This window comes from Aotus nancymaae, unplaced genomic scaffold (assembly GCF_030222135.1).
Source record: "Aotus nancymaae isolate 86718 unplaced genomic scaffold, 86718_ANA_hifiasm-v0.15.2.pri h1tg000016l, whole genome shotgun sequence".
NCBI lineage: Eukaryota > Metazoa > Chordata > Mammalia > Primates > Aotidae > Aotus > Aotus nancymaae.
In genome coordinates, this window is record NW_026988428.1 from 5947379 (window position 1) to 5975180 (window position 27802).

At 42.5% G+C, this 27802-nt stretch overlaps 1 protein-coding gene and 1 long non-coding RNA gene across 4 annotated transcripts in view; one reads left to right on the forward strand and one right to left on the reverse strand.

Annotated features, from left to right (window-relative positions):
- The window catches only part of TMCC3 (transmembrane and coiled-coil domain family 3), a 299140-nt gene that overhangs the window by 77535 nt on the left and 193803 nt on the right, over positions 1-27802 (forward strand). The window lies entirely within an intron of this gene.
- Positions 334-27401, reverse strand: LOC110569278 (uncharacterized). Its single transcript, XR_002479384.2, has 3 exons — positions 27001-27401; positions 24368-24426; positions 334-830 (listed from the first exon to the last, which is right to left on the reverse strand). It is a non-coding gene; the product is annotated as an uncharacterized LOC110569278 (long non-coding RNA).

Genomic DNA, 27802 nt, shown 5'->3' on the forward strand with positions numbered 1-27802 from the left:
GTGACAGGGCAGTCAGGGATGATCTGTGAGGAGTTCCCAGCCATGGAAAAACCAGGCAGAAAAAAAATAAGAAAATGCCCTAAAGTAGGAACAAGCTTGGGTTTTGAATGAGAAAGAAGAGCAGCCCATGTGTCTAGAGCCTGGGGGAGTGAGGCTTCCGCCTGTGTCTCTAACCTGATCGTGTGTCTTGCTCCCCCAGGCCACCTACAGCCCCCGTATAGTGTCATTGTCAGGATTAACTGAGATGATACACAGTGCCTGATAAATTACACCAGCCTTAAACATTTTTGTGAGGTAAGCAGGAAAAGTGGAGCACAAACGGGTTATTTGACTATATCAGGGATTTATTATCAATTTTTTAGGCGTTATGACATTTGAATATTTATGTTAAAGGTCCGTGTCTTTTAGAGATACATATTAAAGTACTCATGGATGAAATGGTATAATGTTTAATGTTCGGGATTGACTTCAAAATTACCCATGGGGAGGGAGGCAGTGACTGAGGGGTAACCCTAAGTTAATGATTAATAAAGCTGCATCCTGGTTACATGGAATCCATTTTAATATTCTCTCTTTTGTATGTTTGTAATTTTTATGATAAGAAGTTTGAAATTCGCACACCAATGAAAGTTTGGTGGAAGATGAGCCCACAGTAAATATCTCTTAAGTCTTCTCACTTCTGGAGATGTAAACCCATGCACAGACTCCCCCTTTTCTGTGATGTTCACTCTTCTGCCTTCCTCGGATGTTAAGCTCGCTTGCAGAGGCTGTTTTGAGGCGTGTGTCAATGCACGGGGCCATCTGTCATTAAGGAGTGGCCAAGCGTTTTGCTGTAACAAAAGCAAAGGATGTTATATTTAATACCTTTTTTTTTTTTTTTGAGATGGAGTCTTGCTCTGTTGCCAGGCTGGAGTGCAATGGTGCGATCTCAGCTCACTGCGACCTCCGCCTCTCGGGTTCAAGCGATTCCCCTGCCTCAGCCTCCTGAGTAGCTGGGATTACAGTTGTGTGCCTCCACTCCCAGCTAATTTTTTAGATTTTAGTAGAGAGGGGGTTTCACCATGTTGGCCAGGATCATCTTGATCTCCTGACCTCGTGATCTGCCCGCAATCAGCCTCCCAAAGTGCTGAGATTACAAGCGTGAGCCACTGCGCCCTGCCCACTTAATGACTTTTAAACTATTCTGTGTACTTTCTAAGATAATGTCTTCTCTGGAGAATAAGCTCACTGGATAGCACAGTTTGCTTTTAAATTGGATCCAAGACTTTTCAAAACATTAGATTAGACTCTTAGCTAAACTGTCTTTCAGGAAAGGCAAAGGGCATGTATAGGGGAACACAGGCAGAGAAACATGAATGGCCTGTTTTCTTTCAGCCTTCTCGTGAACAAGCTCTGTGACTTTGGATGTGTCATTTAGCTTCTCTGAGCTTCAGTTTCCACATGTAAGGAAAAAGAATATTGGACTAATTTCTCTGGTCCCTTCCAATTCTAAAAATCTCATGTTTAATAACTTTCTCACTAAATATATTCATATTCACTGGAGAAAATCAGAAACCTGTGGAAAAGGCAAATAAAAATCACCTTCGCTTTACCACCCAGAAGATCACTATTTTTCAGTGCCTGTGTATGTTATTCTTTTTAAGAATCAAATGCATGCAACATATTTTGTTGAACAACTAATCTGTAGGTTGCATCAACCACTGAAGGAACGTAAAGATGAGCAGATGTGGTCTCTGCCCTCGGGAGTTGGTAATTTCATGGCCAGCCCCGTTTCCTGCTGCTTTACATAAGGGGCACTCCCCGTGAGAGAGAAGCCTTGCGTCTGGCACTACACTCTGCTGAATTTTAATCCTGTTTGCAAGGTTATTTCACTCATATTTGAAAACTTTTTCTGTATATTATTTCTTCCGATTATGTGCAGAGGTAGAGCTCTTACAGGCAGGCTAATGAGAAAGGATAGAATTTTCCAAGAAAAGCAACAGACGGTCTTAAACCAGACTTTATTATATTCAGTTTTTTTGGCTGCCTGCCTCCAGCATATGAGCACCGATGTGGAGAAGCAACTTTATCTGCTTTGAATTTCACCTGCTGCCCTTGGGTCACACATGGCCTCCTAATGGGCAATGCTGCAGTCACAGAGCTGGAAGGCTGGCAGAGGAGGAGAAGGCTTTAGGTATAATGGGGAATCGGAAGCCAGCCCTCCTTCCCTGGGATAATCCACTTTGCAATAGGAGGCAGCAAGAAAACCTAGAAATCTGGCTAATATGGTGGAAGAGCACTGAAGGGAGGGAGGAGGGAGGGAAGGGTGAGGATGTGGAGAGACCGCCTTATTTGGCTGGAATGTGCACATATTTGGATGAAATGTGCATTCAGCATGTCAGGGCTGCTATATTATTCATGAAGCTCTTATTTTTCTTTTTTCATGCCAGTTTCAAAGAGGAGGTGGGTGATCTGAGCCTGGCAGAGTGCCCTGCTTACACAGCAACACCCCAGCACCCTGCTCTCGTTTCAAGGGAATCTGGGTCCGTAGCCACAGCAGTCAAGAGCAGGGATTTTGTATTATTCTCACTTTCCCTGAATGTAGCATTCCTGTACCCCCCCAAGCAAATGGAAGATCCATTCAAATAGCAAATATTGTATTTAATTTTTCTATCACAAACTTTGGGCATGTCTTTGAGTTTTGCCTAGATGAGTGTTTGCCACCATTCCATTACTTGGAAAAAGTTCCTTACTGCCCCTCCCTTCCCCCATGAATGGAATTTGCCTTCCAAGGTGCAGGAAAGAGACATGAAAGAAGAAATAAATATTTCTGATGGCATGCATTTGAGAATTTCCTACTTCTCAAGGAATTCAGGCCTGGCCATAACTTTCTGGGTGTTTTCCAAAAAGGCAGTTAGAAACAAAGAATTAAAAAAAAAACAACAACAAACAACCAAGGCTGAAAATAAATTTTGGATTATATGTGGAGAAGGAAATTGAAGTCCCATAACACAAATGGACATTGGAAAATCTGCCTTCCTGTTTTGTTTTGTTTTGTTTTTTGTTTGAGACAGACTTTCGCTCTTGTTGCCCAGGCTGGAATGCAATAGCATGATCTCAGCTCACTGCAACCTCTGCCTCCCAGGTTCAATCAATTCTCCTGCCTCAGCCTCCCAAGCATCTAAGATTATAGGTGCCCTCCACCACACACAGCTAATTCTATGTTTTCAGTAGAGATGGGGTTTCACCATGTTGGCCAGGCTGGTCATGAACTGTGACCTCAGGTGATCCACCCGCCTCGGCCTCCCAAACTGCTAGGATTACAGGCATGAGGCACCGTGCCCAGCCACCCTTCCTCTTAAGAGGTACACAGACAATAGGGAGCATGGGAACTTTCGTGGTGTCCATCCTGGAGGCGAAGGTTCTGGAATAACACTTGGCCATCTCCAGATACTTGGAGGCTGTCACGTGGAAGAGGAATTAAACTTTCTCTGCACATAATGCAAAGATGTTGAACTGATTTGTTAGTGTGTGAAGACAATGGAGAGCTAGATTTTTCCTTAGGAAACATTTCTAGGGAGATAGACAAAGATGGAAGACCATCTTTGCAGAGAGAGCTAGAAAGTTTCTGGTCACTTTAGGCAAAGGTGAGGAGACTGCTTTCCCCCACACTTACTCCACTCTCTCTTGCGTGCTGCCTGCTCACCACATATCTTTCAGTTCCCCAAAGGAACCAGACCTTTTCTACATCATTACCTCTGTGTGGAGCTTACCCCCACCCACCCTTTCAACATGCTAAAGCTTGTCTTCCTTTAAGCCTCAGTTTGTTACAATCTCCTATCTATACATCTTTCCTGGCCCCTTACCTAAAGATGGCCCTACTGTGAAACCATGCCATAACATCTTGTATTTTTCCTTTACAAAACTTACCACATTGGGCCAGGCATGGTGGCTCATGCCTGTATTCCCAGCATTTTGGGAGGCCAATGCAGGCAGATGGCTTGAGGTCAGGTGTTCAAAACCAGCCTGGCCAACATGATGAAACCCTGTCTCTACTAAAAATACAAAGAATTAGCTGGGCGTGATGGCACACAACTACATTGCCAGCTACTCAGGGGGTTGAGGCAGGAGAATCCCTTGGACCTGGGAGGTGGAGGTTGCAGCGAGCCAAGATTGTGCCACTGCACTCCAGCCTGGGCAACACAGTGAGACTCGATCTCAAAACAAACCAACCAACCAACCATTTACCAAATTGATGCATATAGACACACATATCACATGTATATCATATATATGCACACAACATATATACATATATGTAAAACAACACAAAGATGCACAAATATAATTCATGCAACCACTTGTTTAATGTTTGTTTCACCACTGGAAGGTTTGCAAGAAGTACCATGCCTGTTCTATTCATTCCTTCTTCTGTTGTGTACAGTGCTTGGAATGTAGTAGGTGCTCAATAAATGTGTCAAATGACTGGATGAATTAACAATATTCATGCACCAAAGTATCACTATTCGTGTTACTCTAAGAGTGGGATATGAACCACTGGAGATGACTTTAGATGGGCCCTGAGTCTAGCACTAGATAATATTATATTACCTGGGGTGAAAGTACTTTTATTTTCAATTTACTTTCAATCCCTCTGATGTTGTTGAAGTGAAAAGTATGGTTTGATGACAGTCTTTAATCACTGCTGTCCACTTGCCAGCCTCCCTGGTCTACACAGAGAGATCAGGCCTCAGCCAGCAACGCTCTCTAACTGGACTTCACTAACATGTTTTGTTTCTATTGCATTTATTCTTAGGTTACCTCTTCTTTGTGACACATGATATTGATTTTTCTTTTATGGAAGTGATGCAAAGTCTCCTTTTAAAATAAAACTATGTAAGTAAAAATATGAGTATATTTAATGAGTAATATTCAGGAAATAATAGTACAGTTATGATCTAATGGTTCTTGAATTACTGAAATTTTGGGTTTTGAAGTGTTTGAAGTTTTCGTACTACCTAAAGGGTCACTGGAGTCCAAGATGCACTCCTGAGTCCATCCCCAAACTAGTACAGGACCATGAAAAGTAAAGGCAATGAAGTGAGTTTCTCCCAACACTAAATTGATTCATTGTTGTTCTGATAGCATGTTCTTTTTTGAGATTAAAATATCCATTCCTCAAATAGATGATGATTTTTAAAAATTGCCCCCAAATCTGGCTGGGCGCAGTGACTCATACCTGTAATCCCAGCACTTTGGGAGGCTGAGGTGGGTGGATCGCTTGAGGTCAGGAGTTCCAGACCATCCTGGCCAACATGGTGAAACCCCAACTCTACTAAAAATACAAAAATTACCTGGGTGTGTTGGTGTGTGCCTATAATCCCAGCTATTTGGGAGGCGGAGGCATGAGAATCTCTTGAACCTGAGAAGCGGAGGTTGCAGTGAGCTGAAATCGCACCACTGCATTCCAGCCTGAGCAACAGAACAAGACTGTATTTCAAAGAAGGAAAAAAAGCCCCTAAATGTAGTGTTGGCAGCTCCACGCTGTTCCCTCTGTTTTCGTTATTTAGTCATATAGTGTGGGTGGGGTAATTTTACCTGCCTTAGAATCCAAAAGTCTGGGGCCCGCTGCTATTAGAGGACCTTTATGGTCCCTTCCAGCACAGAGAGTGGATTAATAGTTGCCAGTAAAATCTTGTTTGCCTCCTGTGTGAATAATATGAAAGCAGATGGTCCCACTCTTGTGCGTGCACATGTGTATATGTGCAATGGTCCCCAGTCCAAATGCAGATGTGTCATGCATACTACCCTAAAGTAAAAAGCATTTGTGTGTTGTTTTCCCTCTATTTCAAATAGGGATTACAAGTACCATATTTATAAAAAGAGATTGAAAAAAAATTTTCTAAATATGGTGAGCACTGTATAAGGAGTGTCATAGGAGAGAGAGACGGGGGAGTAGAAGGAAGTGGTGGGGGTGTTTCTTCCATTGGAACAGCTTCTTCCATTGGATACAGGATAGGGATGGGAGGGATCTGAGGATGGTGGCTCCTAGAGGGCAGGATGAGCATTTGGAGGGCAGCAGCCTCCCTATTTTCTGAGATAGGTGGTGTCAGGGGTTGGACAAGGAGGAGAACAGGGGTTAGCAGAGGAGAGATAGACAGGTCATTGGTGGAGGGATCCACCAGTCAGGTACTGCTGAGCACAGGGAGGCCCCGACCCCCAGGCATCAGTCTGGAAAGCAGTTAGCCTGTTGCAGCGCAGCTGCTGCCTTTTCTCGATGTTGGTGTCTTTGCTGAGCTTGCTTTGCTTATAGAACCCACACCTGAGGCTAGGACTCTTAGGTCCCCATTAGAAATTTAGCAGAAATCATAAGACCAGAGAGATTATGGCCTTACCGATTGTTACCAGTTTTGGCAACTGCCTAATTAGAAACATCCAAAGAACCAGACCTTTAAAATGACTAATACTTGTTATAACCCATGATCAGCCTTTGGCTTCTCATTTGAAGCTGCTGACTGTGGTAACATCGTAGTTAGATACTTACTGTGGTTAGTATCATTTATCACCATCCAAGCAAGCTGGTTGTCCATAGTGTACATATGTTTATGCATATCTAAGTCAGTGGCTCCTGTTAATGTTCAAACCTGGGCCATCTAATCAAAGATCAATACCTTTGACTCATCAAATACTCAGTGGCTGTTTATGGAGCAACTGTCATTTGTCAGGCATCATGGGAGGCTGCTATATGAATGGTTTGGCTCCATGTCTACTCATGTATACAACTCACAATTATCACAGCATCATGTAAGTTAAAGTGAAAGAAGTACAGTAAGAAAGAGATCAATAGCCAGGCGTGGTGGCAGACACCTATAATGCCAGCTACTGGGGAGGCTGGAGCAGGAGAGTCACTTGAACCCAGGGGGTGGAAATTGCAGTGAGCAGAGATCATGCCACTGCACTCTAGCCTGGGAGACAGGGTGAAACTTCGTCTCAAAAAAAAGAAAGAGAGACAAAAAGAAAAACATCAATAAAATACTTAAGAACCACAGAGGAAGAAACGTTTAATTCTAGGTAGAGAAATTAAGGAAAGCCTTGTTGAAGATGCCTTTGATTTGGGCTCCAAGAGATGGCATGCATTGTGGGGAGAGGGTAAGGATACATCAGCTTGAAGTAAAAAAAGGATGAACAGAATCGGGAAAATGTTTTGTTTGGGGCATGGTGCCCTATGAAGCGAATCCCTAGATTATCACACAGTTCCTAGAAAATAGCATTGGTAAGGAATGCCTTTATACTTTCTGCAAAGGGAATGCTGCACAATAGTGGCGGAAGATGATACTGATGGAAGTTTGTGCATGCCACAGGGCAGTGGGAGAAAGCCAGGAGGCACTGCAGACAGAAAGCTAAGAGTTCAGATCTAATCTATGTTCATCACTTAATAAATGTGTTTGCCAAAGAGATTGTGGTAGGCCGGGCGTGGTGGCTCATGCCTGTAATCCCAGCACTTTTGGAGGCCGAGGCGAGTGGATCACCTGAGGTCAGGAGTTCATGACCAGCCTGGCCAACATGATGAAACCTCATCTCTGCTAAAAATATAAAATGAGCTGGGTGTGGTGGGGGGTGCCTATAATCTTAGACACTTGGGAGGCTGAGGCAGGAGAATTACTTGAACCCAGGAGGCAGAGGTTACAGTGAGCTGAGATCATGCCATTGCACTCCAGCCTGGCGACAGAGCAAGACTCCGTCTCAAAAAAATGAAAGATTACAGTAGATGTCTACTTTTCTTTATATATTGATATTTGGGAGAAATCTTTAAGAACATACAAATTATTTGACAGATGACCAAATGACTAATATTACATGCAGCAGGACTATGATTTTTCTCTCGGACTGAAACCATGGTCAGCAGAACTATATTTTGCTTTTGAAAATCAGAACTCTTTCAAGGTAACATGCTTCAAGAGGAGTGATCTTCTCCCCTCCCTAAAATCCAGACATTATACTTAGAAGTTAAAAACAACTGGAAACTGAAAAACCTAACTGCAAGCTGCCTTCTCTGCTGTGAAGCGGTCAGCATTCACCTACGGTGCTTTCTCCGTTTTTGCCAGCAGGTGGTGACAGTGCTGTCTGTGCAGTTTACTTAAGTCTCTTCTTATTTATTTATTATTTAAATAATACAAGTTCATTTATTTATTTATTTATTTATTTATTTATTTATTTATTTATTTGAGACAGAGTCTCTCTCTGTCGCCCAGGCTGGAGTGCAGTACAGGACCTCAGCTCACTGCAACCTCTCCCTCCCAGGTTCAAGCGATTCTCCTGCCTCAGCCTTCCAATCTGGTGGGATTACAGGCACCTGCCACCACGCCTTGCTAATTTTTTGTATTTTTAGTAAAGACAGGGTTTCACCATGTTGGCCAGGCTGTTTTGAACTCCTGACCTCAAGTGATCCACCCACCTCGTACAAATACATATTTATTATAAGAAGAATTAGAAAACATGTAAGCACAAAGGGAGTTGAGGGCCGGGCGTTGGAATGGTATAATCCCACCATCTATAGAAAATCACTGCTGAAGTTCAGGCATACTACAGCCTTCGTGGTAAACTGACCTAAGCTAGTTTAGTGGTTCACAGCTAATAGGTCATTTATGGTTGATACCGGGAGCCTCCAGTGATTACAGATCTCTACCCCACAACCTCTCTAAGGGTGAAGGAAGAAAGCAAGAGCAGTTCTCAAACCAATCCTGCTACAGGGACAAACAAGCATGAGCAAGCAGGCACACAGCCTGTGCTGTAAACTGTGCTGGGGAGGCCCAAGCTCCTGCCTTTCAGCCACGTGGACAAGCACCTTGTGTGAAAGTCTGTCCTGTGCCACATGCAGCAGCCGTGTTGCAGCCGTAGCGTCGAGCTAACGTCATAGAGTAGCTCAGGCCACAGACTTCTCCGTAGCATAGGGCTGGAGAGATATAGGCTGCTGAAGTTGCTGAATTCTCACACCCTGGTCATAAGATGGCAGAGTGGTCTGTACAGCTTTTCCAGCTGACCCATATACAGTAAGTCCTCCAACGATGTCATTTCACTCAGTGTCATTTCACTGTCACCTTGATGAGAAAGTCTGTTGCTTGCTGGGGCCACTGTGTGGAACTTCTACATCCTCCAGTGTCTCCATGGGTTTCCTGCAGGCTCCCCAGTCTCCTCCCACATCCCAGAGATGTGCATGTTTGGTTAACTGGCGTGTGGTCCCAGCCTGAGTGAGTGTGTGTGTCGGGGGGAGGGTGGGGTGTGGGTCTGAGTGCACCCTGCTAGGGGATGCATCCTGTCCAGCATGGGTCCCAACCTTGTACCCTGAGCTGCCGGGACAGGCTCCAGCCACCCTTGACCCTGAACAGGAATAACTGGGCAAATAATTATCTTCCTGTGTTTATTAACCTTCTTAAATTTTTTAGTATGTATAGCTCACATTTATTTCAGTGTTCAATATTATAAATGTTTTGGTTTTTATTTAGAAGTTTTGTGATCTTTTTGTGATCAGAAATAGGCCGTAAGAAATAGGCCCTTGTTGATATCAATTAGCTGTGGTAAAATCAGTTTCACTGAAAGTTGCAGTTTTCAAAAACCTGACAGTGACATTAAGTGAGCCCTGACTATACCGTCACACATTGCTTAACAACAGGGATATGTTCTGACAAATGCATCGTTAGTCAGTTTTGTCATTGTGTAAACATCACAGTGTTCTTACATAAACCTAGATGGCGTAGCCTGCTACACACCTACACCATAGGCTATAGCCTCTATTCCTAGACTACGAACTGATATAACGTGTTACCATACTGAATACTGTAGGCAGTTGTAACATGGTGGTATTTGTATATTTACACGTATCTAAACATAGAAAGGCACAATAAAAACACAAAATGTTATAAAAGATTGAAAATGGCACACCTGTATAGGGCATGTACCATGAAGGGAGTTTATAGGCCTGGAAGTTGCCCCTGCTGAGGCAGTGAGTGGGAAGTGAATGTGGCTACTCACACAAGTATAAACTTTAAACACTGCATACTGAGGCTACACTGTATTCATTTCACATTTTTTCTTTAATAATAAGTTAACCTTAACATACTGTAACTTTTAAAATAAATTTTAAGAGACTTTTGACAGTTTCATGGTAACACTGAGCTTAAAACACAAATATATTGTACTAAATTGGTTTCTTTATATCCTATTCTATAAGCTTTTTTCTATTTTTATTTATATTTTTTACTGTTTCGACTTTTTGTTAAAAACTAAGACACGAACACACACATTAGCCTTGGCCTGCACAGGGTCAGAATCATTAATTTCACTGTCTTCCACCTCCACATCTTGTCTCACTGAGGGGTCTTCAGGGGCACTATCACATTTGAAGCTGTCATTTCCTGTGATAACAATGTCTTCTTCTGGAATACCTCCTGAAGGACCTGCCCGAAGCTGTTTTACAGTTAACTTTTTTTTTTCATAAGTAGAAGGAGTACACTCTAAAATAACAATAAAAAGTGTAGCATAGTAAATACATACACTGGTAACATAGTTGTTTTATTACCAGGTATTCTGTATTGTACATAGCTGTATGTGCCACACTTTCTTTTTTTTTTTGAGACGGAGTTTTGCTCTGTCCCCAGGCTGGAGTGGAGTGGTGTGATCTCAGCTCACTGCAACCTCTGCCTCCCGGATTCAAGTGATTCTCCTGCCTCAGCCTCCCAAGTAGCTGGGACTACAGGTGTGTGCCACCATGCTGGGTAATTTTTTTGTATTTTTAGTAGAGACAGAGTTTCATCGTGTTAGCCAGGATGGTCTCGATCTCCTGACCTTGTGATCTGCCCACCTCAGCCTCCCAAAGTGCTGGGATTATAGGCGTGAGCCTCCACGCCTGGCCATGTGCTACATTTTCACACAAATGGCAGAGTAGTAGGTTTGTTTACACCAGCAACACCACAAACACATGAGTAATGTATTATGCTGCAACATGATGACGGCTGTGAAGTCACTAGGGGAGGAGAAGTTTTCAGCTCCATTATAATCTTACGGGGCCACTGTTGTCTATGCAGTCCATTGACTAAAACATAGTTAAGCAGTGCATAACTGTATTTTGAACACCAATTTTCATAAAAAAATCATTTCTTATATCCACTGTGCTTGTTAACAAACCCTCTAATGTTTGTTAAAGGCAGTTGAAGCCTTATAATAACCACGTCTGGAATACCAGTTTTTTGTTAAAGACTTTCAAATACTAAGCAACTGCCCCTAGAGTATAAATTAAGACTCAACACACCTATATACCATACTGTTTGTGCTGGAGTATTTTAAAGAGAATTAGAGACACTTTTTCAATTTATATGTGTGTGTGGGTGTGCATAAATTGCTTCACACATTTTCATTTATGTTCATTGTGTATGTATGTATTGCTTAACAAAAGTGACAGCATGCCATATAGTATTTAGTTTCATAACCTACCTTTTTCTTTAATAACATAAATGTATTTCCAAACCAAAATAACTGTGTTATCAGTTTTAATGACTGCATACTATTCCATTTTATAACATAAGTTACTCACAGCTCACTATGAATGGACATTTGTGGTTCTAGCAGCTTTTATTATTAGAGGCATCACTAGGAAGATTATCTTGTACGTGTTTCTTTGTATCCTTGTTCATTTTATTAGGACACATTCCTAGAAGCAGAATTGCTGAATCATGAGGTCTGCTCATTAAACAAATGTTTTAAACAAGATTTCAAGTTCCTTTGAAAGAATGTTGCAATCTATACTCCTACCAGCATCTGCTTTCTTAAATACTCTCCTACACTGGGAAGAATTTAAAACTTTTTTGCCCATTTGATAGGTAAAAAATGGTAACTCATGTTATCTTACTAGTGAGGTTAGACTTAAAAAAAAGTTTGCAGTCTATTTGTGTTTGTATTGTTATTTCAAATATTTATACTGTAGGAAAATTAACCCTCTGTACATCGCTCTTCTTATCAGTTGCCAGATGCCTTGAAATTACTTATTTTTTAGATTGGGAAATGTAAAGTCAATTTAAAGCAGTTTAAATCATAACATTTCCTAATAGAAGCTGCAGCTCAAAAGCGGGGCAGTGTTTGAACTGTGCCATTTCTGGTCTCCCCCCCTCAACGATCAGAAGGGCATTGGTTTTAGACCCTCCTTTCAGAAGGGATAAATGGTGAGATGCTCAGGTCCTCTGCGTTCAATCCTGCCGAAATAATATTAACACAACACAATAGGAAATCGAGTTTAGAGTTCTTGAGTTAATTTGGTGGATGTAGACAGCCGAAGAAAGAATTTAATCACCTGAGGGATATTTTTGCAGCAGAATTACCTAGTTTCTTGTCTAGAATAGATTAGATTAATGAGGCCAACATGGTGAAAACCCGTCTCTACTAAAAATAAAAAAATTAGCTGGGTGTGGTGATTTGCGCCTATAGTCCCAGCTACTCTGGAGGCTGAGGCAGGAGAATCACTTGAACTTGGGAGGCAGAGGTGGCAGTGAGCTGAGATCATGCCACTGCACTCCAGTCTGGTGGACTGAGACTCCATCTCATAAAAAAAAAAAAAAAAGATGGGCTCTCTAAATGAATGATTTTCTATTTAGAACTAGGGCCTAGAATTAAAATATACTGAAAGGGAAGAATGATCATAAACTCACACAGAAGTCCACGTGTTTTACTAATGTAAAACATTACATCTTTTGGGATCTTTCTGAGTGGAGGATTGGGCTCCAGAAAGGGAATGAAGTGAGATCCACCAAGAGGAAAGAAAACCCAGAAAAGGGGGAGCCAGGATGTAGAGGGACAACAATTTAGTCTAAAACTTGCCTTGGATGAAAGGGGCCTTTTCCGAAGTCATTATACAAAAAAGATACTTGCACACGCATGTTTATAGCAGCACAATTCAAAACTGCAAAAATGTGAAATCAACCCAAATGCCCACCAATCAATGAGTGGATAAAGGAACTGTAATATATATATATATATATGATGGAATACTGCTCAGCCATAAAAGGAATGAATTAACAGCATTCACAGCAACCTGGATGAGATTGGAGACCATTATTCTAAGTGAAGTAATTCAGGAATGGAAAATCAAAGTGTATGTTCTCGCTCATAAGTGGGTGCTAAGCTACGAAGATACAAAGGCATAAGAATGACACTGGACTTTGGGGACTCGGGGGAAAGGAAAGGGTGGGAAGGGGGTGAAGGATAAAAGATTTCAAATTGGGTCCAGTATATACTGTTCTGGTGATGGGTGCACCAAAATCTCACGAATCACCACTAAAGAACTTACTCATGTAACCAAATACCACCTGTTCCCCAAAAACCCGTGGAAATAAAAATTTTTTTTTAAAAAGGGCCCTTTTCCATTGTGCCACTGGTATTTGTAATGGACACTTTAATCATTTCATCGAGCTTGTTAGTCAATACAACATTCTTTGTGTTCCCTGGTGTTCTGCTCAGGAAAAAAAAAAAAAAGTCCTCCCTCCCTCTGACTTTCTCTTTGGCCAAAGTGAGCAAGTTAGAGCAGATATTTAGTGAAAATTCAGTTTTTCACAGATGCTCTCCTTTAAAAGAATGCACTTCCCTTCAGACGCGTTCTGTAGAATGCGACAGCTGCTTCCCACTCTTGAGGATCCCTGGGATCCCCTTCTCTGCTGTGTCCTGTGTCTTTGATCACCATCCTTCAGCTATTGTACTTGTACTGTTTGCTCACGTGTCCCACAACTCTTACTCCCTTCCCTCCAAGTTGAAACACCCCACATTTGTTTCTTCTTCAAAGTCTTCCTTCAATCCTGTCTCTTGGACTCATGTGACTCCTGTATTACAGCAGTACTAAGCTGTTTTGAACAGATGCCTTCTCTTAAAACCTCTGTCCTTTTGTACCCACAACTTTCCAGTTAGTAAACTCTTTTAAAAATTATTATTATTGTTATTATTATTTGAGTCGGAATCTTGCTCTGTCACCCAGGCTGGAGTACAGTGAGTGGCGTGATCTCAGCTCCCTGCAACCTCCGCCTTCTGGGTTCAAGCGATTCTCTTGCCTCAGCCTCCTGAGTAGCTGAGATTACAGGTGTGTGCCACCATGCCTGGCTAATTTTGGTATTTTTAGTAGAGATGGGGTTTCACCATGTTGGTTAGGCTAGTCTCAAACTCCTGACCTCATGATCTGTCTGCCTAGGCCTCTCAAAATGTTGGCATGACAGGCGTGAGCCACTGCGCTGACCCATTATTATTTTTTGAGATGGAATCTTGCCCTGACGCCCAGGCTGGAGTGCAATGGCGTCATCACGGCTCACTGCAACCTCCGCCTCCTGGGTTCAAATGAATCTCCTGCCTCAGTCCCCCAAGTAGTTGGGATTACAGGCACCCACCATCACGCCTGGATAAGTTTTTGTATTTTTAGTAGAGATGGAGTTTCACCATGTTGGCCAGGCTGGTCTCGAACTCCTGACATCAGATGATCCACCTGCCTCAGCCTCCCAAAGTGCTGGGATTACAGGCTTAAGCCACCACACCCAGTTAATTTTTGTATTTTTAGTAGAGACAGGGTTTCACCATGTTGGCCAGGATGGTCTCAGACTCCTGACCTCATCCCAAAATGCTGGGATTACAGGCATGAGCCACTGCGTCTGGCCAAAAAATATTATTTTTAAAATATAAAAGGAATATATTCTCATTGTAAAAAATGTGAATATAGAGTAACTAAGAAAATGAAATTGCTTTTCCCCACCCCTACCCCACCAGCTCTAATATCCCATAAGTGTTAATGGTTTGTTGTTTATCTTCTCAGGCTTTTTCTATTTATATGCGAATACTTTTATGTGTAAAAAATATGTAAAATTATTTCTATAAAAACAAGGATACACTATTCTATAACTTACCTTTTAAAACTTAATATGCTATATATAAATGATACATTTTTTCGTGACTCTATTGTTCTGGAATATGGCTATATCATAAATTATTTAAGCAATGTCCTATTGCTGCACATTTATTTCCAGTGTTTTCTTATTACATACAGTGATGCGATAAACTTATTTTTACGAAGATCTTTTGGTGTGTTTTCTAGCATTCCTCTCAGCTGAAATACCAGAAGAGGAACATCTGGTTCAGGGAGTGTGCACATTTGAAATTCGGAGAAATATTGCCGGTTTGCCCTCTAGAGAAACTGCACTTACACTCCTGCTGGCAAACCCTTCGGTCTCCAGGTCTCAGCTGAGTGTCACCTTCTCAGGGAAACCTGCCTTGTCGCCTTTACCCCCAGGCAGTATGGAAGCCCTTCCTTTCTTCTAAAAGAAGAATACTCCCTTCAAAACACTCTGATCTTCCTGAATTTTGGTACTCATCCCACTATTTGAATATTTGTTATATAATGTTTCCACCACTAGACTTTGAGTTCTTTGTTTCTCCTTTTACATTTTTTGCTCCTGGTTTCAAAAGTAACACATGTTCACTGTGTATAATTCCAGCATCGTGGAACTACCTTACATTCGGGAAGTGTCTATTTTGGGTAGTTGCTCTCTGTGTCACCCTGTGTACCCCTCTCTCATTAGCACTTCCAGCATGGACCATAAAAAACACATACATACATCTGTCTCACCCACAGGCCTGAGTTCCTGGAGGGAAGGGCTCATGTCTTTTGTTTCTCTACTCTTTTTTTTTTAAGAGACAGGGTCTCACTGTAACCCAGGCTGGCATGCAGTGGTGCAATCATGGTTCACTGTAGCCTCCAACTTTGGGGCTCCAGAGATCCTCCCATCTCAGCCTCCTGTGCAGCCAGGACTATAGGCATGCACCACTATGCCCAGCTAAATTTAAAAAATTTTTTTTGTAGAGACAGGGTCTTGCTCTGTTGCCCAGGCTGGTCTTGAACTCCTGGGCTCAAGCCATCCTTACACCTTGGCCTCCCAAAGTGCTGGGTTTACAGGTATGAGCCACTGTGCCCAGCCTATGTCTTTTTATTATTTTTGTGCCCTTGCACTTAATATGGTAGCTGGTACATTGGACATGCTCAGTAAATGTCACTTCAATGAATGGGAAATAAGCCTCTCCTTAGAAAATGTGCTAAGTGACATGAGCACCTGTAATAGGTACTCACATGATTTATGGATTTTTGCTTAGCTTTCTTTAAAAAGAGGTTGTGTCTTTGCACAGCCTCCCACACTGCCCTCAACAGAAACTCTAATGCTGATGAAATTCACCGTCTTCTAAATGATTTGGTTCCATAGCCATTAGGAACTATTTAGTTCCTCTAACAAAGCAAATGCAGGAGCCTGGAAAGCAGTTATTAGCTGAGGTAGATTGATTTACCGATGTGATTTGTTGCTATGTGTGTTTATTATCCACTGGCTCTGTGCTCATGAAGTCAATATCCCCTGCATTTGCTGAGCCAGGCAATCTGGTGAAATCAGAAGTGAAGCCATATACTGCTCAGCTCCCGAATCTAGCAACAGCCACAACAATAGCTACCACAGATTGAGTACCTCCATGTATTCGATGTTTTACATGTCATTTAATCCTCATAAAAACCCTATGAAGAAAATACTGTTTTTCTCTAGGTTGGAGATGATATTCAGCCACAGTGAAGTAAACTTTCCAAGGTTACACATCTATTAAATGGTATTGTCTGGCTTTGAATCCAGGCTTTTTTGGCTAAAAACCATCTGTACTTCCTTTTATTTTTATTTTTTAAAATTTTGTATTTCCACAGGTTATTGGGGAACTGGTGGTTTTGGTTACATGAGTAAGTTCTTTAGTGGTGATTAATCCATCACCCAAGCAGTATATACTGCACCCAATTTGTAGTCTTTTACCCTCACTCCCTTCCCACCCTTTCCTCCTGAGTCCTCAGTCTATTGTGTCTTTCTTATGCCTTTGCATCCTCATAGCTTAGCTCCCACTTCTGAGTGAGAACATCCAATATTTGGTTTTCCATTCCTGAGTTACGTCACTTAGAATAGTCTCCAGTCCCATCCAGGTTGCTGCAACTGCCGTTAATTCATTCCTTTTTATGGCTGAGTAGTATTCCATTGTGTACTCCCTTTTAAATCTTCCTTTCTTATCCTTTAACCTGCTGAATGGGCCTTCTATTATGGAAAAGGAAAAGTAGATCATTTGATGAGAAATCTTAGAGTCCTTTCTCTTGTTCATTGAAAACACTATTCAAATCTCCAAGAAAACATATCATCTTCATTTAACTTTGTTTTATTCTCCCCCTCTGAAATTGTACATCTGTAGAGATGAAAGAGATCAAGTTTACCAGTTCACATTCTCCTGGAGGGGGAGCAGGAGAGCCAATGACTGTATTACCAATGAAGTTCATTTACCATCACAGTAGAAAGGCTTCCAGATTTCACTCCACAAATGAAAAGTCTGGAGTTGCTTTGGATTTATCTGGGTGCAGAGGCAGCATCTAATAGAACTAAACACAATAGGTAAATTATAATTTGGAATTGGAAACCTAAGGGTAGTCTAGCTCATGGAACTCATGAGGACACGTATATCATAGATTTCCCCAAAGCCATCTTCTGACCTGGAGGCTAAAGAGATCTGGTAGGTTCCTTTTTTATTTTTGTTTATTTTATTTTTTCCAAGACAGAGTCTTGCTCTGTCCCAGACTGGAGTGCAGTGGTGCCATCTCGGCTCACTGCAACCTCTGCCTCCCTGGTTCAAGCAATTCTCCTGCCTCAGCCTCCCTAGTAGCTGGGACTACAGGAGTGTGCCACTATGCCTGGCTAATTTTTATATTTTTAGTAGAGACAGGGTTTCACCTTGTGGGCCAGTCTGGTCTCAAACTCCTGACCTTGTGATCCACCCGCCTTGGCCTCCCAAAGTGTTGGAATTACAAGCGTGAGCCACCACGCCTGGCCTTCCTTTTTTTAAAAAAATATTCATTCTGTTCCAGGTGGTCAAACATTTCTTTTGTTTTTACTGACCTATAGAAAAGGAGATGTGTGTCCACAATTCTGCCTACCCCAAGTTTTCGAGGAAACTCTTTGCTTATTATACTTTATATTATATAATGCCTCCAGTGGGACTTGGGGTTAGCACTTTGCAATGAGACATGTTAATGTGTCTTCAGTAATACATGATTATTCATATGAGATGGGGATAAGTAAAGATTATAATAACTCCATGTCATTTCAGGTCAGATTTTTGCTTCCAAATGATTTGCACACACTTAGGAAAAAAAATTTTCTGTTTTTAGAAAGTTTTGGATTTCAGAATTGCAGATAAAGGATTGTGGACCCATAATTTTCTCCTGTTGTGCACTGGCAGTAGTTTAACTTGTGGACCATCCAAAATATGTTTGCGAGAGGACCCTTATGGCCTCTTTTGTTTAAAAAACAAAATAAACTTTGTTTCCACCAAAATGCCTGCCTCCCTGACATTTAGGGGCTGCTGTGGCACCATTCATGTGTGTGTCTCCTTGACAGCTTAGTTCTAAGCTTGACAGTTCTCAGGAGTGGGGAGTTATCTCTGTATGCTCTTACCCTCACCCCAGCCAGTCCCTTCAGCTGCATCCCATTTCTCCTCTTCTACGGGATCTGGAGAGTTGCTGACTTCCATCATCGTCTGTGTGGGGACCGTCACAGGTTGTACTGCTCAACAGGCAGCTTTTCTGGACACCGCACACTCCCCAAGCCTTTGTTTCTTGATTTTGGGAGCATTCTCCATGGAAACCACTTTGGCTCATCTCATCCCATTCCCAGGTGGTCTCCGAGGCTTTGCCCACACAGTGCCACAATGAAAAATGCAGCCTGGCTCACCCATTAGTGTTTCACGTTTTCATCGCCTATCTGGCTCGTGGTACAATCCCACGGAATCTTCTGCAGAGGGTGGTGTTGCGCCATTCCTTCTGACCCGAGTATTGGCTCTTACTCTGCTCAGTGTGAGACGCACTTTTCACACCACAGTGATGCCTCACTGCATCCAAAGCCACTCTGAGATTAGGAGAGTCTCGGGCCAGATGGTTTGACCAACTTCAATTCCTGCTCCCACTTTGACTCCTTTAGGCCTCTTATGTTCCATTTAGCTGTTGTTTCTCCGGTTTATGAAGCACATCAAGCAGTGTGTATCTTCAGCAACTGTTGATACCAGTGTCTGGCTGTTGGTGGTGGTGGCTGTAGTTTGACAGTGCTACGGGCTTCTCCCAGCACCTGGCTTATCAGAGTGCAGGATTCATGCCATGTGGCTCTTACTTGGGCCAAGAGTCTTCAGTCAGCTCAGTGACTTAAGTTGCCAGGGAAACTGTGTCTAGTCTAGTGAGACCTCAAGATTTACAACTCGTTCCTAGGCTACAAGGTTTTCTCCAGAATTTTTGCTGACAGTTTACTCCCATAATCTCCCAGCCCTGTGGGGTGTATAAATCTTTCAGCTTCTCTGCAGAATTCACTTTACTGCATGCAAGGCCTAGAATAGGGATCAAGAGAAGTTTGGCTTCAGGGAGTTTATGAACTTGGACATTTGTATGCACTACTTTGTGTGGATGTATGTATGGGCCTTTTTTTTTTGTGGGAAGAGCCTTGCACTGGGTACTCGGCAGCATTTTCTAAAACAACGTAGCCTTGGGAAATCTATTTAGTCATCTGAGCCTCTGGCAAGCGAGGATAACACTAGATTCCATCCCATTCATTTGTAATGAGTATAAAATGAGAAGTGCATGTAAACTGTCTAGCACAGTGTCCGTGAGTATTCACAAATGTTAGCTATCATTTGTTCGACTCTGTGAGCCTCAAAGGGCTAAGATGATGTGACTGCCCTTTGGTCCTTAGGATTAGGTGGCAGATATATAATTTGTACTAATTATGCTTTACAGGGAATCTTCACAGTACCGCCTGGTGTGATCTCCTTAACGTCCTTGTTGGTGGGTGGGCAAGAGTGCATGACTATCCTCTTTTACAGGTGAGGAAACTGAGGCTCCCCATGATCACCTAGCTAATAAGGCTCACAAAAATAGGTCCCATTCACAGTCTGGTTGAACAAACAGATCCTAAGAAAAGCAATTACTGACTGTGATGAGCTCCATCAGCCTTGAAGTATAGGATGGTAAGGCATCTACGAGGGTCAGGGCAGGCTTCCTGGGGTAATGACACATAATCTGATCCCTGAAACACAGGTAGAAATGGGCCAGGCAAATGAGTGGTCTTTGAGAGTGGTGCATGTAGAAGGAACAGCATGTACTGATGCCTCAAGGGAGGAGCACCCAGGGCTCAGGTGCCCCGCAGCAAGAGGCAGTGTGAGATGAGGCCAAGGGGAAGTTTCTTTTAACTCCTAAAAATAGGAGATGAGTGAGAAAAGATAAAGGAAAGCAAGGCTGGGCAGTGTGGCTCACGCCTGGAATCCCAGCACTTTGGGAGACCAAGGCGGGTGGATCACCTCAGGTCAGGAATTCGAGACCAGCCTGGGCAACATGGTGAAACCCCGTCTCTACTAAAAATACAAAAATTAGCCGGGCATGGTGGTGGGCACCTGTAGTCCCAGCTACTCGGGCGGCGGAGGCAGGAGAATTGCTAACCTGGGAGGTGGAGGTTGTGGTGAGCTGAGATCATGCCACTGCACTCCAGCCTGAGTGACAGAGCAAGACTCCATCTCAAAGAAAAATAAAAGGAAAGGAATAGAGCAGACGAGTGACTTCAGTTTGGCTATGCTGGCACACCTGCAAACGTGCAGCCATTTAAAATAATTCTGAGGAAGACTAACAACACAGGCCTGTGTTTGCTGAGTTAAGTGAGGAACAATGTTTATAAAACTGCCTGTGTATCAATCGCAGCTGCGTAAAAACTGATCCTCCAATGACAGACTTATGTGGAAGAAGCAAAGTAACTCTTGTGGTAAGGTGATAGATTCTAAAATGTATTTTAGGGTCTTATTTTGTAAGTTTTATTTTAGTTGCTTGTTGTTTACAGTGCATTGCCTGGGAGGTCAGGATCCAGTGTTCTGCTGAGCCCCCAGCCTCTTCAGTTCCGATGAACACATTTGATTCATTAATTCCTCAGTTCGTTTCAAGCTTGCCCTGTTCCAGGCACTGTGCTTGATCCAGCAAGGATCAGTTGTGTCTGTGTGTCCATTGCTGACTGGGTCATCTTTCAGAGAGCCCAGCCACCCTGACTCTCCTGAGACCCATCCCTCCATGACTACATAAAAACACTTGCTCCCTCATTTGTTCTTAGAGACACCTCTAATTAATACTTTCCTTTCGTTCATGTGAGGAGAAAAAAAAGACAGTACCAGTTGGTGAACATAGCACCTTCCAGGATCTAGAAGGCAGTAAGCAGGGAAATTAAGTAACCGTAGAAGTGACAAGCAAAACAACTGGGTGTCAGGCAGACTTGTCCGTTTGACCTGGCTTATTACTGTTTAGAGTCTGGTGCTTTTGCAAAATTGCCTGGCGTCTTCTAAGCTTTGCACAGGGATCAAAGGCTTTGTTTGCTCTAAAGTGTTTTTAAGCAGTTAGTTGGAAATCTTCCTTTTTGTGCAGGTCAATGAGAAGAAAGGGGCAAGCTGCCATTAGATGGGGCCTCAGCAAGCAACCTTAACCTGTTAGTGTTCTCAGCATGTATACTGTGCAATTCCAGGGCTCGAAGGCAGTCTCAGCACACAGGAACAGTTAAACATTTTGTCAACATGTCTGATTTTTGCTTTAAAATGCTCTAATACACATACACAGTGTAAGAGAAGAGATGAAATAAGAAGGGTGATGGATACATTAGTTCATTGTTACCATTCCCTTTACCTTGTTTGCTTGAAAATCATCATAAGAAAAAAATTAAAGTATCATTTAAAAGACTGATAAGAACAAAATACCAGAAATAAGTGTGAAGAGCCCCGTGTGACAGTAACCCCTCTCATCCCTTTGGAGACAGCCAGCCTCAGATGCTGGGCCCTTGACCTCGGTGGAGTGGGAGTTGATGAGCCAGGGAAGGAGAGGTGGCAGCTGCCCAGGGACCCTGGACTCTCTACCACTCTCTGAAGTGTGATTTCAGGAGCTGCAGACTTCCCAAGACCCGGGGACAGTTAGTTCATCCTTTGTTTTCCATGATCATCTCTGAGTGTCTGTGTGGTCAGTCTGTGCATTCAGTGTGCACCAAGCACTGTTCTAGATGCTGAGGATACAGCAGTGAGGTTTCTGCTCAGGTTGAGGGTACATTCCACTGGGCGAGCCTGACGATCCACATGGACCCTTGTCAGTGAGCAAGACCATTTCAGTGCCGTGAAGAAAATCACATAGGATGATACGAAGGTCGGGGAAGATGTGAAAGCTACTTTAGGTCAGGTGATTGGAGGAAAACCCTCTGAAGAGGTGCTATTTGGGCTGATTCACAAAGGATGAGAAAGATGTAGCTGCTGTGCCTAGGGGGACAGCTTTCCAATCACAACCGCAGAGCCAGGAAGCAACCTTGGCAACGTGGAAAACCAGAATGCGAGCGCGTGAAAGGTGAGTATGTGGACCTTGATTCTGGGGGCTTTCTTCTTTTTTTTTCTTTTTGAGGCGGAGTTTCGCTGTTATTACCCAGGCTGGAGTGCAGTGGCGTGAACTCGGCTCACCGCAACCTCCGTCTCCCAGTTTCAAGCAATTATTCTGCCTCAGCCCCCCGAGTAGCTGGGATTATAGGCATGCGCCACCACGCCTGGCTAATTTTGTATTTTTAGTAGAGACGGGATTTCTCCATGTTGGTCAAGCTCCCAACCACAGGTGATCTGCCTGCCTCGGCCTCCCGAAGTGCTGGGGTTACAGGCGTGAGCCACTGTGCCCGGCCCTTTCTTCCTTTTCTTTACTCCCTTCTCTCCTTATTCATTTTAAAATTTGTTTCTTCCCAGAAATCCCATATCTCTCTGGGTTCCATTTTCCAGTCATTTGTAGCTCCCCTCCCAGCCCACACAGATGTTCTGTATTGACTTTTGCTTGAAAAGCCCTGTGCTGCTGAAATGAGACCAGGCTGACAATAATGGGAAGATATGTGTGAATTAGAGTTGTAACACACTGCCAAGCAATGCTTTCTTTGCTTTGGAAAAGAATCTGAAGTCAGCCGAAAGCCCGTTAAAACCCACATCCAAATCTTCTACTATTTTTCACAAGTTGGATCAGAGATGTTTAGTTATAAAAAGAACCTTAGAAATTATGTAGTAATGAGGTATTGTTTTTGGCTCATCTCGTTAATTTTTAAAAAATTGCATTCCTTGTATGAGGGAGAGAATGAGAAGAGTACAAGTTGGTATTGGCCTTAAAAAACATACATGCCCTTTGATCAAGAAATTCCATCTCTAGGAATTTATTCTAAGAAAACAATCATGGAAAATAATTGCAAAGATTTGTCTGCAAGAATCTTTGACCAGTGTATGTAACAGTTAAATGGAAAGTGATCTAAAAGTTGAACAGTAGAAAACTGGTTAAATGAATTGTGGTACATCGCTTTGATAGAGTACTCTGTAGCCATTTAAAATGATATTGTAAACTGAATGGCCTGGAAAGCTGTTTACATTTTATGTCAGGAATACATTTGGCTACAGCTAGTAAAAAAAAAAAAAAAAAAATTCCATTGGCTGATATAAATAGGGATTTATTTTTCTCATACAACAGGAAGACTAACGTAGGCAGCTTCTGGGGTTGGTTCAGTTGGTTCAGCAACATCGGGACCAGCATCTCTGCTATTCCCATGAAATTTCTAATGCTTGACACCTCATGGTCATGAGGGGCCTGCTGCAGCTACCAGCGTCCAGTTCACTGCCCAAGTAGAGAGGGAGGTGGGGGGTGGCAACTTCGACCTCTCTCCCTTTTCTCAGGAAAGCAAAAACTGTTTTGAGAGCTCCCTAGCTGACATGTCTTCATATCTTATCAGCTAAAACCATGTCACATGGCCACAGCTGGTTGCAAGGGATGTTAATAAAGTTAGTATATAGCTTTTCACAACTGTAGAGCATAGGCAGGCAAGGGAGATGAGGGTTGGACGTGAGTGTTGAGTCAGCTGACCCTCAGGGTCTGCCATCCAGTGTTAAGTGAAGGATGTAGTCTGTGATCCCATTAAAGTGTATAAAGTACAAATGGGTAATTATGTGAGTTTTTTCAAACTAGAAGGAAATACTCTAAAATTTTATTCCTGATTATTCATTTTCTTGTTTTATATTTTCAGTGTTTTATATAATGCAGAGTTAAAATGACTCTCTAACTCCCTCCCTATCGACCACCTTAAAATCAAGCTCTGGGTGATGGAATTATGAGTGAGATTATAGGATTATTTCTCCTTTACTTAAAAAAAAATTCTATAGCGTGAGCTATTTTTGTTTTTTGTTGCTATAACACAGACTGGGTAATTTATAAAGAAATAATGAAGTATATTTAGCTCACCATTTTGCAGTCTGGGAAGTCCAACAACATGGCACTGGCATCTGGTGAGGGCCTTCCTGCTGTGTCGTAACATGGGCAAGAGCAAGAGAGCCAGAGAGAGCCCACATTGATGACACATTCACTCTCACAGTAACAAACCCACTCTCTTGATAGCAACATTAATTCATTCTTGAAGTCAGAGCTGCCATTAACCCATTCACCTGGGCAGAGGCATTAAGTTGCCAATACATGGCAAAAGGAATTTTTGAGGCACACATTCAACCCATAGCACGAGCACATGTCACTTTTATTTTAAAAAACGATGGAAGATGGTTTTATTAAATGTTACCTCAAGACATACAAAAAGATATTTAAAATTTTTATTTTGCTTACCTCTCTATTTCACACACAATTGAGAATCAAGTGAGAAGGAACTTGTCCCAAGTCCCATATCCAGTGAGAGGCAGAGCTTGGCCAGGTCCCAGGTGTCCCAGTTCCCAGTAAAAAAAAATCCTGCTATACTTTTTCTTTTTTAAAAAAATACCATTTCTTTACTTTGGGACCCATTCCAAATTGAGCATGGCCTTTTAAATACTCCTAACCAACCACATCCTAACTTCCTCCTTTTCCTTCTGTGTTGTGCTTGGCATTCCCTGACAGATGATAAATGTCTTCTGCCATTTAGACTACTGACACCTAAGGTATATTTGCTGTGAAACTGTCAGAATCAAAATGGAGTCATTTATGTCAAAACTCTGAAAAATGGAGCCAGGGAAGGCCCTGAATGAAGGCTTCTCATGCACGAGAACTGTCACAGAAGACTCTGCAAAAACACAACCTTGCACCAAGGCCCTTGCAACTTGACACATACAAAAACTGCTTCTGTGAGGACATCTGCCCAGCAACTGCTGGTTCAACCTTGGACTGATGCCACCTTTGTTAATGATCCTTGTAGCCAATTGTCTCAAAAAAAAAAATTATGGAATCTTCCTCATTTTTCCTTTAAAAACCCTTGTGTTCCTTTGACTTCCCTGAATATATCCATGCATATTCCCATTGCAGTGCAACTCCCAAATAAGTATTATTTTCTTTGAAAGAGCCTCCCTCTTTGTGTGTTATTTAGGTTGACAGCTCATTGGATGCTCAGTCAGTCAGTCACTTGTTAATTGGTTACTGAACATTTATTGTCAGACACTGTTTTAGGTACTAGGAATATAACGGTGAACGAGGCATCGTCCCTCACTTGAAAAAGTTCACATAGGCTCAGGAGGCTAATGAGTAAACAAGCAATTACAACACCGAGGGGTCCCTGCTGTGATGAGTAGGCTTGGAAATGGAGAAGGGGTACTAATCTGGCCTTTGGGGGTGGGGTCTCAGGAGGGGTGTATTTCTAGGAAGGTCTTCATAAGGAAGTCATTCCAAGCAGAGACTGTAAAAGAAATAGGCCTGGCACGGTGGCTCACGTCTGTAATCTCAGCATTCTGGGAGGCCGAGGCAGGCGGATCACAAGGTCAGGAATTGAGACCATCCTGGGTAACAGGGTGAAACCCCTTCTCTACTAAAAATATAAATTAGCTGGGCATGGTGGCACATGCCTGTAGTCCCAGCTACTCGGGAGGCTGAGGCAGGAGAATCACTTGAACCTGGGAGGTGGAGGTTGCAGTGAACTGAGATCATGCCACTGCACGACAGAGCAAGACTCTTTCTCAAAAAAAAAAGAAAGAAAGAAAGAAAGAAAAAGAAATAGGTGCTAACTAGGAAGAGGAGTGCAGAAACACAAGACAGGGAAGCTTTCCAGGCAGAAGAAAACAATTGCAACCTCTCCCAAAGCATGTCTGAAGGTGTAGAATGCTAATATTTTTCCTGGAAAATGGGTATTATGGTTAAATAAAGTTAGGAAAGCTCAACAGGTTTTTGCGTGTCCCAGACTTTCTTCGGCTCTGTTTTCTACGTTTTATTACCAGACTGCTTTGCTCTTGAGCTCTTGGGCCTCATGATGTTTCGCTTATCTCCAGAATGTCATTAAATTGTGTGACACAGACCGAGCCAATTTTTTTTTCAAATTTTTAATCTAAAAATGTGATTAGCCCTCCTTTTCCTCACTGTTACTTTTTGTCACATTTTGGAGCAGTTTTTAAGTTTGGAGTAAGAGAAAGTGTAATTCTAAGGACGTTTTCTAGAAACTGACTCTCAGTGTTACCTTTGGTTCATTGTAGAAGAAATGCCATGAAGAAATACAGTGGGAAGGATAAAAAGGTAAAGCAGTTTTTTTTGTTTTTTGTTTTGTTTTGTTTTGTTTTTGAGATGGAGTCTTGTTCTGGCTGGAGTTCAGTGGTGTGATCTTGGGTCACTGCAACCTCCGCCTCCTGGGTTCAAGCTATTCTCCTGCCTCAGCCTCCCGAGTAGCTGGGACTACAGGCGCCCACCATTATGCCTGGCTAATTTTTGTATTTTTAGTAGAGATGGGGTTTCACCGTGTTGGCCAGGATGGTCTCAATCCCTTGACTTTGTGATCCGCCCCTCTCAGGCTTCCAAAGTGCTGGGATTACAGGCGTGAGCCACTGGCTCCCGGCCAGATAAATCAGTTTAAAAATCTTTAGTAAATATGAGTTCAATATAGTTTTTAGTAATCCTGGAGACTCTTTTTAACTTACCTGCAAGGTTGTAGGGTATACTTGGTCAGTGGAGAGTTGGCTAAATGCAACGTAAGGGCGGCATACAAACAGGTTTGAAGTTGCTTGCTAAGAGAATCCAGGAAAATAAGACAGGGCTGCATCTCTTCAAGTTTGTTCCACCTGAGCAAGCCAACCCTGTCACGTTCTTGTTCAGGGGAGTCATTAGCAGCGCCTTAAAGAAGCGAAGCTGGAGCACCAGGAACTGCCTGGCTCCTGCTCACCCTGGATTTGCCAGGATTCTTGCCTTCTGCCTTCCCTGCGGTCAGCCCTGTTCAGTTCCGTTGCCACATGCAGAGTAACTTCATCCTCGGCAGCCTCCTCATTGTCTTTCTCAGGCAGCTCTTCATAGCTTATGCTGGCTTTTCTCTCCTTATTTTCAAAGCTTTCTCTGGGTGGAAAAAGCAGGATGTTTGGAGTCAGTCTGGGTTTGAATCCTGATTTGCTAGTTAGGAAGTTTTACTTAACAATGGGGATCATTAACAAGTCTATAAATTATTGTGTGATGAAGTCTTGTTTCCTGTGAAGCTGTTTATTTTCCACCATTAACAAAGGATGTTGTGTAGTCTTGGTGCATCTAGGAGGGCCAAATTTGGAGTCTTGGGGATAAAGTTCAAATGAATTTAAATCTAAAGTTCAATTGGGGCTCTGTTTGTTTGTCTTTTTACATCATGGCTGGAAATTAGCCTCTTTGAGGTTTTTTTCCAGATTGGTTTTCATGAACAAGTTAAATATTTCAAATTGTCAATATTCAAGAAAACATGACAATGTTGTTGTTTAATAA